Source organism: Charadrius vociferus, unplaced genomic scaffold, assembly GCF_000708025.1.
Source record: "Charadrius vociferus isolate BGI_N301 unplaced genomic scaffold, ASM70802v2 scaffold45, whole genome shotgun sequence".
Classification (NCBI taxonomy): Eukaryota; Metazoa; Chordata; class Aves; order Charadriiformes; family Charadriidae; genus Charadrius; species Charadrius vociferus.
The window spans coordinates 2,456,697-2,469,648 of NW_009648712.1; positions in this window are offsets into that span (position 1 = coordinate 2,456,697).

Sequence of the window (12,952 nt, forward strand, 5' to 3'; positions counted from 1 at the left end):
CCCTGATCTTTGGACCCTCTACGTTTCTAAAATCACTTTTGACCTTGGCTCAAGCCTGCCCTGCACTGGGGAGTGAACGGAATCGGCCAGCTTGGACACCACCAGCAGTTCTGCTGGGCCAGCATGGGCATCTGAGCAGACCAATCCAACTGCTTGGCTAGCTAAATCAGTTCATGCTGGTCTCTCTGGGGATGTCCACATAAGTGTTTTAGTCTGGATCGGGACCACATGTCTGAAGAGAGGTTGTGGTTGTCTCCCTTTGCTCTGCTGCTGTTCTCATTGCGGAGGCATCCTGTACTATGCAAACTGGATCAATTTTTGAACCAAACTTGAAGTCAATTTCTCCAGGAGCAGACTTAGTGCACTGCTGCTGCAAATGGGTATTCATGTCCCGGGACTGAATGACAGCCAGTCTGAATTAAAAAAAAAACAACACACAAACCCATCATGAAATGGGTACAATGTAGACTTCAGGTCCTCAGCACCAACTGTTTGCTCTGCAGATCTACTCTTGTTGGTCTGCACTACTTGCAAATGCTGACAGCCTGTATTGTCCACAGTAGATTGCTACTCCTACCATAAGTCGCTTAGATATCTCTACACTACAGTGCAGTCTTTGGTGTAGAAAAAATACCTTATAATAAGCTGGCTGGTACAGCCATGTTGGCCCACTCTCCTGCCTGAAAACTAGCCAAAGCCTTGTGTCACCGGTCCTTCCCCTTACCCTGTGTGTGTTCTTTCATCCAGTGAGAATTTGGGAAGTCTCGTTAATTGCCCAGGACACATAGATGTCCTGCAGTACCTACAAATGGGCCACAAAACATCTGGAAATCCTAAGCCTACCCAGTGTGATTTGCTGTAGGCTTCATGTATGTGTGCTCCATCAACCCTCTACACCGACACAGCAAATTCCACCTTTTCAGGGTGCACTACACATAGGCAAATTCATGGGACAGAGCATGCAAAATAAACGGGATACTTTCCAAGCATGCTGTATCGATTAAGCACAGCTTGTGTCATCAGCTTGTACCTCTGCAACAGGAGTGATACACCCTGGAGTGCCTGGGCATGCCCATCCTCTGCCTCGGAGCATTAATCATTCCTAAACCAGCACGCTATACCGCCTGGGAGTATTATTCTGCCCAAAGGGAATCCTCAGCTGCTTCTTGGTTGCAGTTTTTAATGCCCTTTGGCTCCTTCACAGGCACTTAGTGTGCTTCCTTCTTTAAATGAGAATAGCACCGCTCATCTCATGTGGAACACTTGAACAACTACAGATAAACCAGCTGCGTGTCTCGAATGGATTATTGCTTATGTGATTAGCTAACTTTTGCTTGCAAAATGCTAGGACATTATGAGGTGAATAATAATTAGTGTGTGGTATATTATTGTTATTCCAACTGTCTTCAATGTATTTTTAGACAACTACTCTTAAAAAGAGGAATAGTGACAGATCTGAGAGGGGTTTCTAAATTGGTTCGTTGAACTGATATTATACTTCCATCATTCACTTTTGTGTACAAGGAGTCTTACATCATAAAAATACCAGTATGCATCCATCAGTGTGTCACTGTGAAAGTGCATAGGCACACACACACACACGCTGGGAGCCTCTCAGTCCTGTTACTGAAGTGGTATGTAATCCCCTAACTTCATCGGGGGAGCTTATCAATAAGAACTGAGCTCTGGCATGGGATTCTGCCCCCATCTTGAGAACTTATTGCCAAATTTGACTGCCATCTTCCAGATTACAGAGCTCTTTACTGCACGGCAATCTTACCAATACTTATAAATACTTAAAGGGAGGGTGCCAGGAGGATGGGAACAGTCTTCTTTCAGTGGTGCCCAGTGACAGGATAAGAGGTAATGGGCACAAACTTGAACATAGGAAGTTCCATCTTAACATGTGGAGGAACTTCTTTATTTTGAGGGTGGCAGAGCACTGGAACAGGCTGCCCAGAGAGGCTGTGGAGTCTCCCACTCTGGAGACATTCAAAACCCGCCTGGACACCGTCCTGTGCAACCTGTTGTAGGTGACTCTGCTCTGGCAGAGGGGTTGGACTAGATGATCTCCAGAGGTCCCTTCCAACCCTGACCATTCTGTGATTCTGTGATCTATTTTTGAACAAAAAAGATGGTGTTCATTTCAAGTCAAAATGTTATTCTTGCTAGTACTCTATGGACAAAGATCTCAAGTATATAACTTCAGGAAGATCCGATACTTGAGATACTGAAATCAGAAAGTCCTACCATACAATAACAACTCCTAGGATTAATTCACAGGATTTCATCAGGTTAATTCATGCTGTAATGTCTTTCCAATACATGTGCACCCTCTTTTATGAGATGGACTTGAGGCTTTGGGAAGCACTTATGTGTGATTCTCTAAGGAATCTTATCTGGTTTCTTGGCTGTAGAACCTAATTTAATTTGAAAATGGAATACTGAAAAATTCAGAGAAAATTAATCTAATAGATTGAGTGGCTGTCAATTTTACAATTACAAGGAACTCTATAGTTATCAACTCAACTGGTGTACTGCACTTTCTGTGTAAAGATTTTTATTTTTTTTTTCTAAAGTCATACCGGTATCTCCGTTATACAGGTAGTAATGCCTAATTAAGGGAAGCTGAGCAATTTTTTTCAAGATCACATAGCAAGCTTATAGAAGATTCGGAACTAGAGTCTGTATTTGGCTGAAACATAATCCTTTGAAAGATATTATCCGCATATATTCAGTGTAATACTGGAAAATTATCACTCATTCAGTCCCAAAGCCAAACTCCAGTCACACAGTGCTCTCTACATGTTGTCTCCACTGTGTATAGCTCAGGCTTCTTAACTAGAATCCTTCTTTGTGCCAGGGAAATAACTACAATGCTGGGTACCTTTAAGAATGTTGCATACTGTAAAGAAACCACAAATTTACGTTACAGCTCATCTGCTAATATCCATCATTAACTCTATCTCCATAAGTAGGCAATGCAAGGTCTCTTGTGTACCTAGCGTAGGACATACGTACATTTCATTCCCAGTACCTCACGTCAAAGTGTAACAGCTATAAGTTCCTATCCCTTAATAGCACTGCCCTTGGAAAAAAATGTGCCACTTCTACCTTACTCCGAGAGTTGCAGCAGAGGGTCTACTTTGCTTAATAATTTGAGTTCCACCTGCTTCAAGCTGTGTAACACAAACCTCTGTGGGACACAGCAACCCGTTCTGACCGGTGTTCATGAGGTCTGTTCAAAGGACCCTTGAGAGCTTCTCCTATGAGACCTGACCACTCTGCCTTCATCGCCGTCCTCAACCAGCTTCCATTTAAAAGCTGGGAGCAGATTTTAGTAATCCAGAAAGTAAGTCTGTGAAGTGCTGGCAAAAAGAGGTTCCTCCCAATGGCTGGCCCATGCGATGAATTAAGTGCTACCGGTTATTCCTTTCACACAGGTGATGGGGCTCAGGGCTGAAGCTCTCAATGTCCATACCGAGTTCAGACTCTGACGGGTGCCTGTGCAGAGAACGATGCTCTGAAGAGTGGAAGAAATGAATGGCCAGTCTGTCTTTTTAGACTTAGAGCAAGTCAGTATATCTTTAAACACTTTATGCATTTATTTCATTATAAAAGAAGCCAAGCAGTCATTTAGGACATGACTTTAAATCATGAAAACAACAGGTTTCACAACTGTAGCAAGTACTCCTGCAGTTAATGCTGAAATGGTGGGATCTTTCCAGCATGTTATTAGTCTTCTAAAATATATTGTACCCTTTGAATTACCTAAAGTTGCTACTTGTACTAAACTGAGAGGTCTTGAAGTTTGCATTAGGACTGTACTGGTAAAATTTGTGAAATACTAAAATTTTAAAAGAATTTAACTAAAGCTTAGCTAGCTCGATGATCTTAAGGGTCTTTTCTAACCTATATGATTCTATGATTCTTGCAGTAAAAGATCATAATTAATCTACCTCTGTCCTTTCCAAAACCAGCCAGAAATCATAAATGTCCTGCAAACAAATTTTCTTAGGATTATGCACTGTTAGTTTAAGTTTTCCTTGTTCAAGAAAATGTATTTAAATCATCAGCAGTAACTTTGATAAAGCAGTCTATAAAACAAAAGATTTTCCATCTGGCCTATCATTTACATTAATCTTTTCCTTGCTAAACTGTAGCATAACCAGCTACATGGGCTTTTTCTTGTTTCTATAATATTTACAAAAATACGGGCCTATTTTAGTAAAACCAGTGCATAAAGTATGTACTTTGAGTTGCTCTTTATTTTGGGAGATACTCTTAGAAATGAATAGTGATAATAAGAGAAACAGTAAAAATTACTTTAGAAACAAATCCTGCAGACTTCTCAGGAAAACTGTACCAAATATTTATGTATCCCATAAACCTTTAAAAAAATAGAACAGAGAATTTATAAAACTGGACCTGAAAAAGGAAAAGTTTATCTAATAATAGAAATAGTTTACCCAACAAGTTCATAACTGTATGCATTTGTCCTTCCAAGGAGCTGTTACCTTGAATCTTTCTTTTCACTGCATGGTCCTTTTGCTGAGGCCTCCTATGATACTCAATTTCATATCAAATTTGCTGGTATAAGCCAGTGTAAGGACACCTAGCTGCTGTGGACCACACGAGTGTTACTTCCTTCACGTGGACCTTGGAACTGTTGCCTGGGCTAGTGACCTCGGAATCAGAGAGAAGTCAGCATTGTACTTGAATAAGTAGTACAGAATAATTTCCACAAATGGTCATTTGAGTGTTTCAATGAATTTGCTCTTTTGTTTCCTCTTTTCCATTTTTTCCCAGCAAATTAATGCTGTTAGCCACAGAGATTAAGTGGCATGTCAGGAAAGTCAACAAAAGGACTACAACTACCACCTAAGACCAATTTCCAGCCCAGCATAAGCACCAGCGTAGCATCTTCACTTTAATGCAATTGCCTTCCAGCCTTCAAACAGCTGAACTTCAACACCTCTATGTTAGAATCTGTACAGGAACATCATGCTTTAAAATTTTCTATCCTTCCCCTTCCAGTCTTGGACATTTGCTCTCCTGAAGTTTTATTGCTTTAAGGCAGCACGTACAGATTGTGACTATATGTTTTCTTTGTCTGTCTGTCATTTCCTTTCCCATCCTTGCTTATTCTCTGTGTATGTTGATTTTATGACTCAGTCTGAAGTTGACTGTTTATCTATTTGCCATCTGCTCAGCCAGAGAGAAGCCGGTGAGCCTTCATTCAGGTGCTTTGGGTTTGCAGGCTTTCTAATTCCATGCATGGCACTTACCTACTGGTTGATACTGGTGCAGATGATGAAAACTGCTGCCTGGGTGCATGGGGAACCTAAACTTGATGGGCATTGAAACTCTTGAAATATAAAGGCGTATTTAAACAAGATCACATTGTGGCCATTTTCCCCTGGCATTGCTTGTGTATTATTGTATACAACTCTACTGTAGGAGGTGATGTGGGCCTGAGAACATATGTATTGCATGAGTGTGAGAACAATGCACGCTATATTCCATATGCTACTATGGGTAGGATAAACAACACATTATCTAGGGTTTTCTGTTTTTTTTTTTTTTTTTCCACAGAATATAATTGTCTGCTATTCTTCTAAGTGGAAGTTTTGTGTACGTTCACTAACAAATACAGAAAAAAACTCAGTATAAGAAACTGGGCCAAATTCTAGTTATCCTCCTAAGCCTAAGTAAACAGATTTGTTAAAGGGGGACACACCTCATTAGCTCTGCACAAAACAGCTTTATATTTAGCACAGAAGTGTAAGATTCTCAATGTCTTGTTCATGTGAGATGCTCTGAATGGCAGAAGCATGTGGGTTTGGATATTTCTTCTCTGTCCCAAAAGCCCTGTCTGAGGACAACAGAAGCCATGGCAGGGCACAACTATCAAGGTCCAGACACTCTGAGATGGCTCCCTAGGAACTTACCCCACTCAGTAAAACCGACCTGGTAGGTTGTTTTTATTCCCACTGGGAGAGAGTGGAAGCCCTCAAAGGAAGGAACTGAGGAGCTTGGGTTGAGGGTAAGGATGGTGGAGTGTAAGCAAGTTTGATAGGAGTCATATCTATACATGCGAGATGGAAACTCCTTACATTGCCATGTACAAAATTTATTTGAGTTACTGGCTACAGCCCAGTCGGTTCCATTTCTCTGTCTTATGCTCTGCTGGTCAAAAAATCAGTCCACTAATTGAAAAGAAAGAAGTTGGCTAAAGAACGTGGGGTACAACTCTATGATAAAATGCCCAGACCACAAAATAATATTACAGCAGCACTAAGAAGCTAGAACTACCACATCTCCTAACAAAGTGTCTGATAATTAACATGGCTGAAACTAATTGTTATTAATAAAAAAATAGAGATTTATGAATTAGAACTCTTATAAATATAAATCTCTCTTTCATAGAGAATTTTGATAGCGTATTCTATGGGTGTTATGGAAATCTTTAATCTCAAAAAAAACATAGCATAGGTATTTTTCATTACATTTTCTGCACTTTCACAAGGTATTTGTTCTAATTTACTATACTTTCAAAGTTCCAAAAATAAAAATAAGTAAATCTTAATGTTCTTGGACTGTATCTGTTTGAAGTCTTAGTTACATTTGTCACCTGGTCCTCAGCTGGAATAAATGGATATTACACTGAAGTCCCCTCAATTTATACTGCTGGAGGTGTGGCTTCCTGCCACGTTTAAACATAAGGTTCTATTTAAAACTTAAGAACTGATGAGACTATGGTCAACCTAGAGCTGAGGTTCAAGTAAGCTTGAGGCAGTGTCTAAATTTGTGACAGCAACACTAGCTAAAAATACAAAAACCTATTGGAAACAGATCCCAGAAAAAGTACTGCCTTATGAATAGGCATCATATCATAGAAAATCCTTGCAGAGAAAACTATGAAATTCCGGTGCCAATCTAATCGAACCAACGGTTTGAAAGTCTATTAAGAAAAGCAGTTTACAAAGAAGTGGTTTCCATGAGGAGCTGCTCAGCGTACTGTGGCAGGGAGTCTCTGAGTAGCTCTTTTCCCTGATTATGATGGCAAAAGCAGCAATAAGAGCACCGATGTCAGCAAATAAAAAAATACTATGTGGAAAATATGGGAATGGATATTTTATTTTTCCCCACATGTTTGACTGACAAGTCATCGGGTACTGACCAAAAGGAGCATATGCTTCTGCACAAAGAATAGGCTTCATATGACCAAGACTTGTTTTCTTATTTTTTGGACTTTAAGTCCCTGAGCAACTCTATAAAAAAGTACAGAAAGCCGAGAATGTAAAAGAAATCCATTAAAAAGCAAAACAATAAAGTGGATGGATTTCGCTGTTGCCCATTAGGACGTTTCTTCAGGTAAAAATAAAGAAGATACATCAGGATCTGTAGTCAACATAGTGGAGAATGGTCAAGTGGGGATTCTTAGGGATTCTTGAATTCGCTATAGCTTTAGGTGCAGTGTGTTCCTCTTGGCTTATTCTTTGGAACTGGATGGCAAAGAAGTTGTGTCTTACTTCCAGGGCTGCCCTAGTCCCTAGTACAGTCAGCGAGTAAACATACAGAGAACAAGACTGGGAGGGACTGGTATGACTTCTACACACTAGCTACTGACGAGGACTCATGTTTTTGGCTTGGAAATGAAATGTTCCTTCTCCTAAATGGGGAAGGTGTTTTAAGGTACCAAACATTCAGCTCCCTTCCTCTTCTGGCTTAGTACTTCTCTGCAATAAAATGGTGTGAAATACCAAAGCCAAGTCTTGCATCAACCACATAGCCATTTTTAAGCTTTTTGGCCACAATCCCATCAAGTCATGAGTGCACGCTAGGAAGATGCTTGTAGCTAAAACATTTCAAGAGATCAAAAGATAGAAAAAATTGCACTTAACATGTCACAGACTTGGAAAAGGCTCTAACCTAGTTTGTCACTAGTTGTGCAGCGTGCCAAAGGCGCGCGTTCGGGTATCACACATGAGAAGAGTGCAGCAGCACTGAGAGGCAGTTCAGTGAGCAAGTCCTCCCTTACACCCAGGACCGCAACTTAGCCTATCTCTATCCAAAACTGTAGTGACTGGCCTGATGCAGAGGGTTAAGGGAAAGTCTTTCCTTAACTTTTCCTGTTATGTTATGGAGCAAAGATAAAGATGGAATATCTAGAACAATCAAGAGCCTCTTTAGAAGATGGTGGTTCAAGTCAGCCAAAGAGAGAGACTGAGAAAGACAATGAGAAACCAGACAAAATAGATGGTACTATTTTAAGGCTATACAGGAGTTTAATGCTTCAGGGTTGAGCCATGATAAGAATGTGGCTGCAGATGTTGCAATTTACCTTGAGAGCCCTGTTGGAAAGTGAGGGAATTTACAGTAGTTTTCTATGATAAGAATATGCCAAGTAAACTTAAGAAGCAGAATGTGCAGGAAAATCAGTGTATGAGATTGCTGGTTGGCAGAAGAAACGACAGACCTGATATTAGGCTGTAGAGGGATGCTAAGTAAAATGGTATCTTCTAAACTACTATGCAACAAGCACAGTTACACAGTCCTGCAACAGTATACAGGCCACAAAACAGCAAACTGCCGTGAAAAAGCTGAAAGGGCATCAGCTGAGATACCTGAATCACATGAAATGATAGGACAGAGAATAAGAGACGCTCCAGTTGGATGGAGAACAAGATCTAGTAGGTACAATAAGATTCAGAAAAAGATGGTCTATGAAGAAGGTTGGCATCATCTTAGCATGCATATCCAGATAGAAACAGCTGAAAGAAACAAACAAACAAAAAAGAAATCAAACAGGACAAAACAGAAGTGCAGTTCTGAATAGTTCTGTTCTGGATTACATTAGGAACTGTAGGCATCTAAACTGCTTCTGCTGACAGAACTGCATTTTAGACCTGGGTCCTAGCTCCTATGGGCCTCAATATTCCAATTACAAAGAGGATAATTCCTCTTTTTCAAAGTGATATGGTGGGCTTCTCAAATACTGTGGTACAAGAAATTTCTGCAAGATGAAAAAGATACTTTCATCAGAAAAGCAGAGACCAAAATGTTCTTAACAGAATGCATCTTTCCTCATGAAAGGCAGTGAAGACATTGGATTTGCCAGCACATAAATGTACACTGCACCATTTTGCTGTTAAACCAGAGTGTGAGTAACCTTATTTTAGCCCAAGTGTATGATAAAAAGGAAAACTATAGACATGAACTGAATAATCATAGGGCATAAGCATTTATGACAGGAGGTGATAAATGCCTTTTTTCCTTGATAAAAGTAGGGAGCTTTATCTGAGTTTGAAGTGTTCTGGTTGTGTATTTACACTGTAGGCTACAAACGTGCTCAACTGATTATAACTTTGAAAGAGCGCAGAGAGCTCCAGTACATTGCAGGAATACTCTTCCACAGATTAAAGCTTTAGGACTGACCTCAACATAATGCCAGATAAAAAACTTCAACGGGGGCAGAAGATGCACAATTTAATATTCAATAATCACTAAGTAGAGACTTGGATCTGTCTAATCTAAGAGACTTTCCAGCTGCCTGGTAGTATATTGGTTCCTTATTATCTCAAAGAAAGAGTGAATTCCCACATCACCCAGTGTGGAATGTGGTGCCTGTACAGGAATCATGGGGTTTGTTTCTACCTTTTCTGCTGACCTGCTGCACAGCTCACGTAGCACAGTTCACAAGTCCTCATCCGTGCTACATCTGCTGTCTCTTAAGTTCTGAGGTACTTGGTGCCACCTTCCAATCGCCATGGTAAATCATATCAAGTAGGAGATAAGTATTACCACTAGTATTACTTGCTGAGACTTGATTATTTTGACAATCTCATTTTCACCGCAGTTTTCTGGTTGATGAGTAGAATATGCCAAGTCCTAAATACACTATGAAATGGCAGTGTGTGATGTGCTATACTACACATACCAGTAAGAGAATGAAACAGAGACATTATATCAGCAACGCTATTTTGGAGCAAACATGCTTGACTTGAAATTTTAAATCCATTCTTAAGTGAACATCTTTTAAAATAGAAAGCATTGAACACAAAGAATGATCTGTGATCGTATTAGTGTAAATGCCTACTAATGTAACGTAATCTGTTTATGTTAAAATAATACAGACCCAGAAACACTTTCCATTGCCTACATTACTCAATAAAGTACTGGACAACTGTCAGGTAACAAATTCTACTCCTTGCAGACAGGAAGAAACAAGGAAAGCAAATAAAGTCTGAAGGCAAAAGGAGGAGAGGACTTACTGGGAGGAAAAAAGGGCAGGTAGCTGGGGAAGACTGTTTACTGCAGAGGCCCACTGTCTTATAAATGCTAATTCCTGAGAGCTGCCAGCTAATAAATTCTTATCTGTTTTTCTGGAACCTGTAATTACAACAAACGATGACAAGAGAGGAAGATGAAGTATCATACCATGAATTATTGATACTGACCTTTTATACAGGATGAAGTTCTACGTTAGACAGCATGAGCTGAAGCTCGATCAAATCAGTAAGGACTTTTTTGTGGGTTTCTGCTGGCTTTGGATTTGTCTTAAAATAGATTAAAAAAGAAGAGATACAGAGTTTATAAATTTGGAGAGTTGCATTAAAAAAAATAATATTTCTCATTCCTCTATTCTCCTTACTCTACCCATCCTTCCTGTGGTCCCAAAGCCCTGCAGAATCCAGGCTAGATTTGTGCCTGCACATGGTCCTACTGCAACCTTCACAATGCTGTTGGAACAGGAAGACCAATCTGCTAGATAATTTCCATCTGCTTACGACAGGCCACTCTGTCATCTCCACATATACACCCACAGTCCTGCTCCTGGCCCACACGCAAGATTCACTCTGGTTTTACATAGCTCCAGGGCCTCTGCATAAAATTTTTGGTCACTTAATCTTTTTATGGGAATCAATTTCTTGAGTACCCATGTTGGGAATGCTGCTATAAACATTTTTTTCCAACTGTTTTGAGTCAAAGGCGAAAGTTGCCGTAAGACTTTTCCCAAAATCAGAGATTTAGGTATCTGTAGAGATTTTTTAAGAAAATCTAAAAGGTGGCATTTTAGTCTCCATTTCTAGAATAAAAAAAAAGCTTGCTTGGCGTAAACGTTTAACAAAAGGAGAGAAAAATCATAGAATTGTCTAGGCTGGAAGGCACCTTTAGGGCCATCAAGTCCAACCATCAACCTACCACTGCCAAAGCCACCACTAATCTGTGTCCCTAAGCATTGCGTCTACCTGTCAGCAGCAGCTGGGCAGCCTGTTCCAATGCTTAACAACACTTTCTGTGAAGAATTTTTTCCTAATATCCAATCTAAACCTATCCAATCTAAATCACCCAGAAGGCCAAGAAAATCTTTAAATCTAGCTATACATTAAGCAAAATGCACATAATTTATGAAGGAGGGAACAGGAGGATTTCTTCCTCTCTTTTTGGATCTGATACGCTAATTTTCTGAATGTTTGCAAAATTTCATCCCCGTTTTTAACTTTTAGGAAACCAGATCCAAGAACACATCATTATTTTACTAAAGTATTAGGTTTTTGCTCACATAAGCTGTGTTTTCTCATGTGATACTTCCCAATAAATTCACTGATGCTCCCTGTTTGTGAAAGGACCTCTCTTGTGCGCAAGGGCTGCCTTTTGTGCTGTGCAACCTACCAGACAGCTCACAGGAATCTTCTTTTTAAAGTGAGATTGTAAAGGATCTCCTGAAGCTGTATTCATTACCCAAACTACCTGCAAAACTATGCCAGAAAAATTTGTCAGGTATTACTCTACACAAGTGCAGTCAAAGAAAATTTGGAACAGATTCTAGTAGACACAGGATTTAGCTCTCCATCTCAAGTTCTTGGTTTAGACGCTTATTTTCTATGCTTTCACAGTATATTCTCTGACTTTTTTAAAGCTTCATCGAATGTATTTCAATCACCTGGCTTGTTTCCTGCTTATTCTTATTCTAGGCTCATGCTTCTCAGAAACCCCTTCCCAAGTGTTGATTGTGGTGACCAGGGACAGAGGTGCAGAAGAAGAGTTCAAACCTCAAAACGCAGAAGTGCTGCGCACAATCCCCACACACGTACAGGCAGGGCTTTGTGCAACAAAGTTGTCCAAACTAACTAAAGGGTATTTCTTTTGCAGTGAATTTGAAGCATTCATAGCAAAAGATGCCTTGTCATGAAAATCTGCAGTCCCACCACTGGAGTAGGAACGTACCGGGTTACTGGAGTAAACTAATTTCGGCAAATGTTGCACAAGACACAAGGTTTCTTTTCTGGTTGAAAAGGAGAAAATCTTCCACTGCTTGTTATATACATACAGAAGCAACATCTTTCGGAGATTGCTAACTGAATGCCCAGCCTGGAGATAATCTGACTATTCGGGAAGAGTTTGTGACGATTTTGTAATCTTCATAATTGTGATCTTCATTGTTTCCTCTTAATATTGTACTTTATAATGGCTTTCCCTTCAAGTATCCAAATGTTTATTTTCTACCAGGAACATGCTCTGCTCAGCTTTTGTTCAATTTGATTTAACTCCCCTAACAATAAAGAGGACAAGGATGCTCAGCAAGTTAATGGATGGCAGGGCTTTGTAAAAGCTTGCTTGCTTTCTTAAAGGCCACTTGCCTCAGATACTTCCAGATCTCCATTTGTAAAAACTGATATACTCCAAGTGTTTTAGGATTTAACAGGTTTTCAAGAAACAGATTGAAGAGACCAGTGGATATCTATCAGGTAAGGGCATAATTTTTTTTAATGGAATGTTTGAAGATGGTGTTGCTAGTTTGTATTCAAACCTGTCATAGTTTTTATGAAGTACAAACTATTGTAGGAAGTGACATGATGGACATGTGCAGTAAGGTAATTTCCCGTCACAACGTCACAGTGGGAAAAGGAGAATATTTTTAAGCTGCTACAGAAATTGAAAGCAT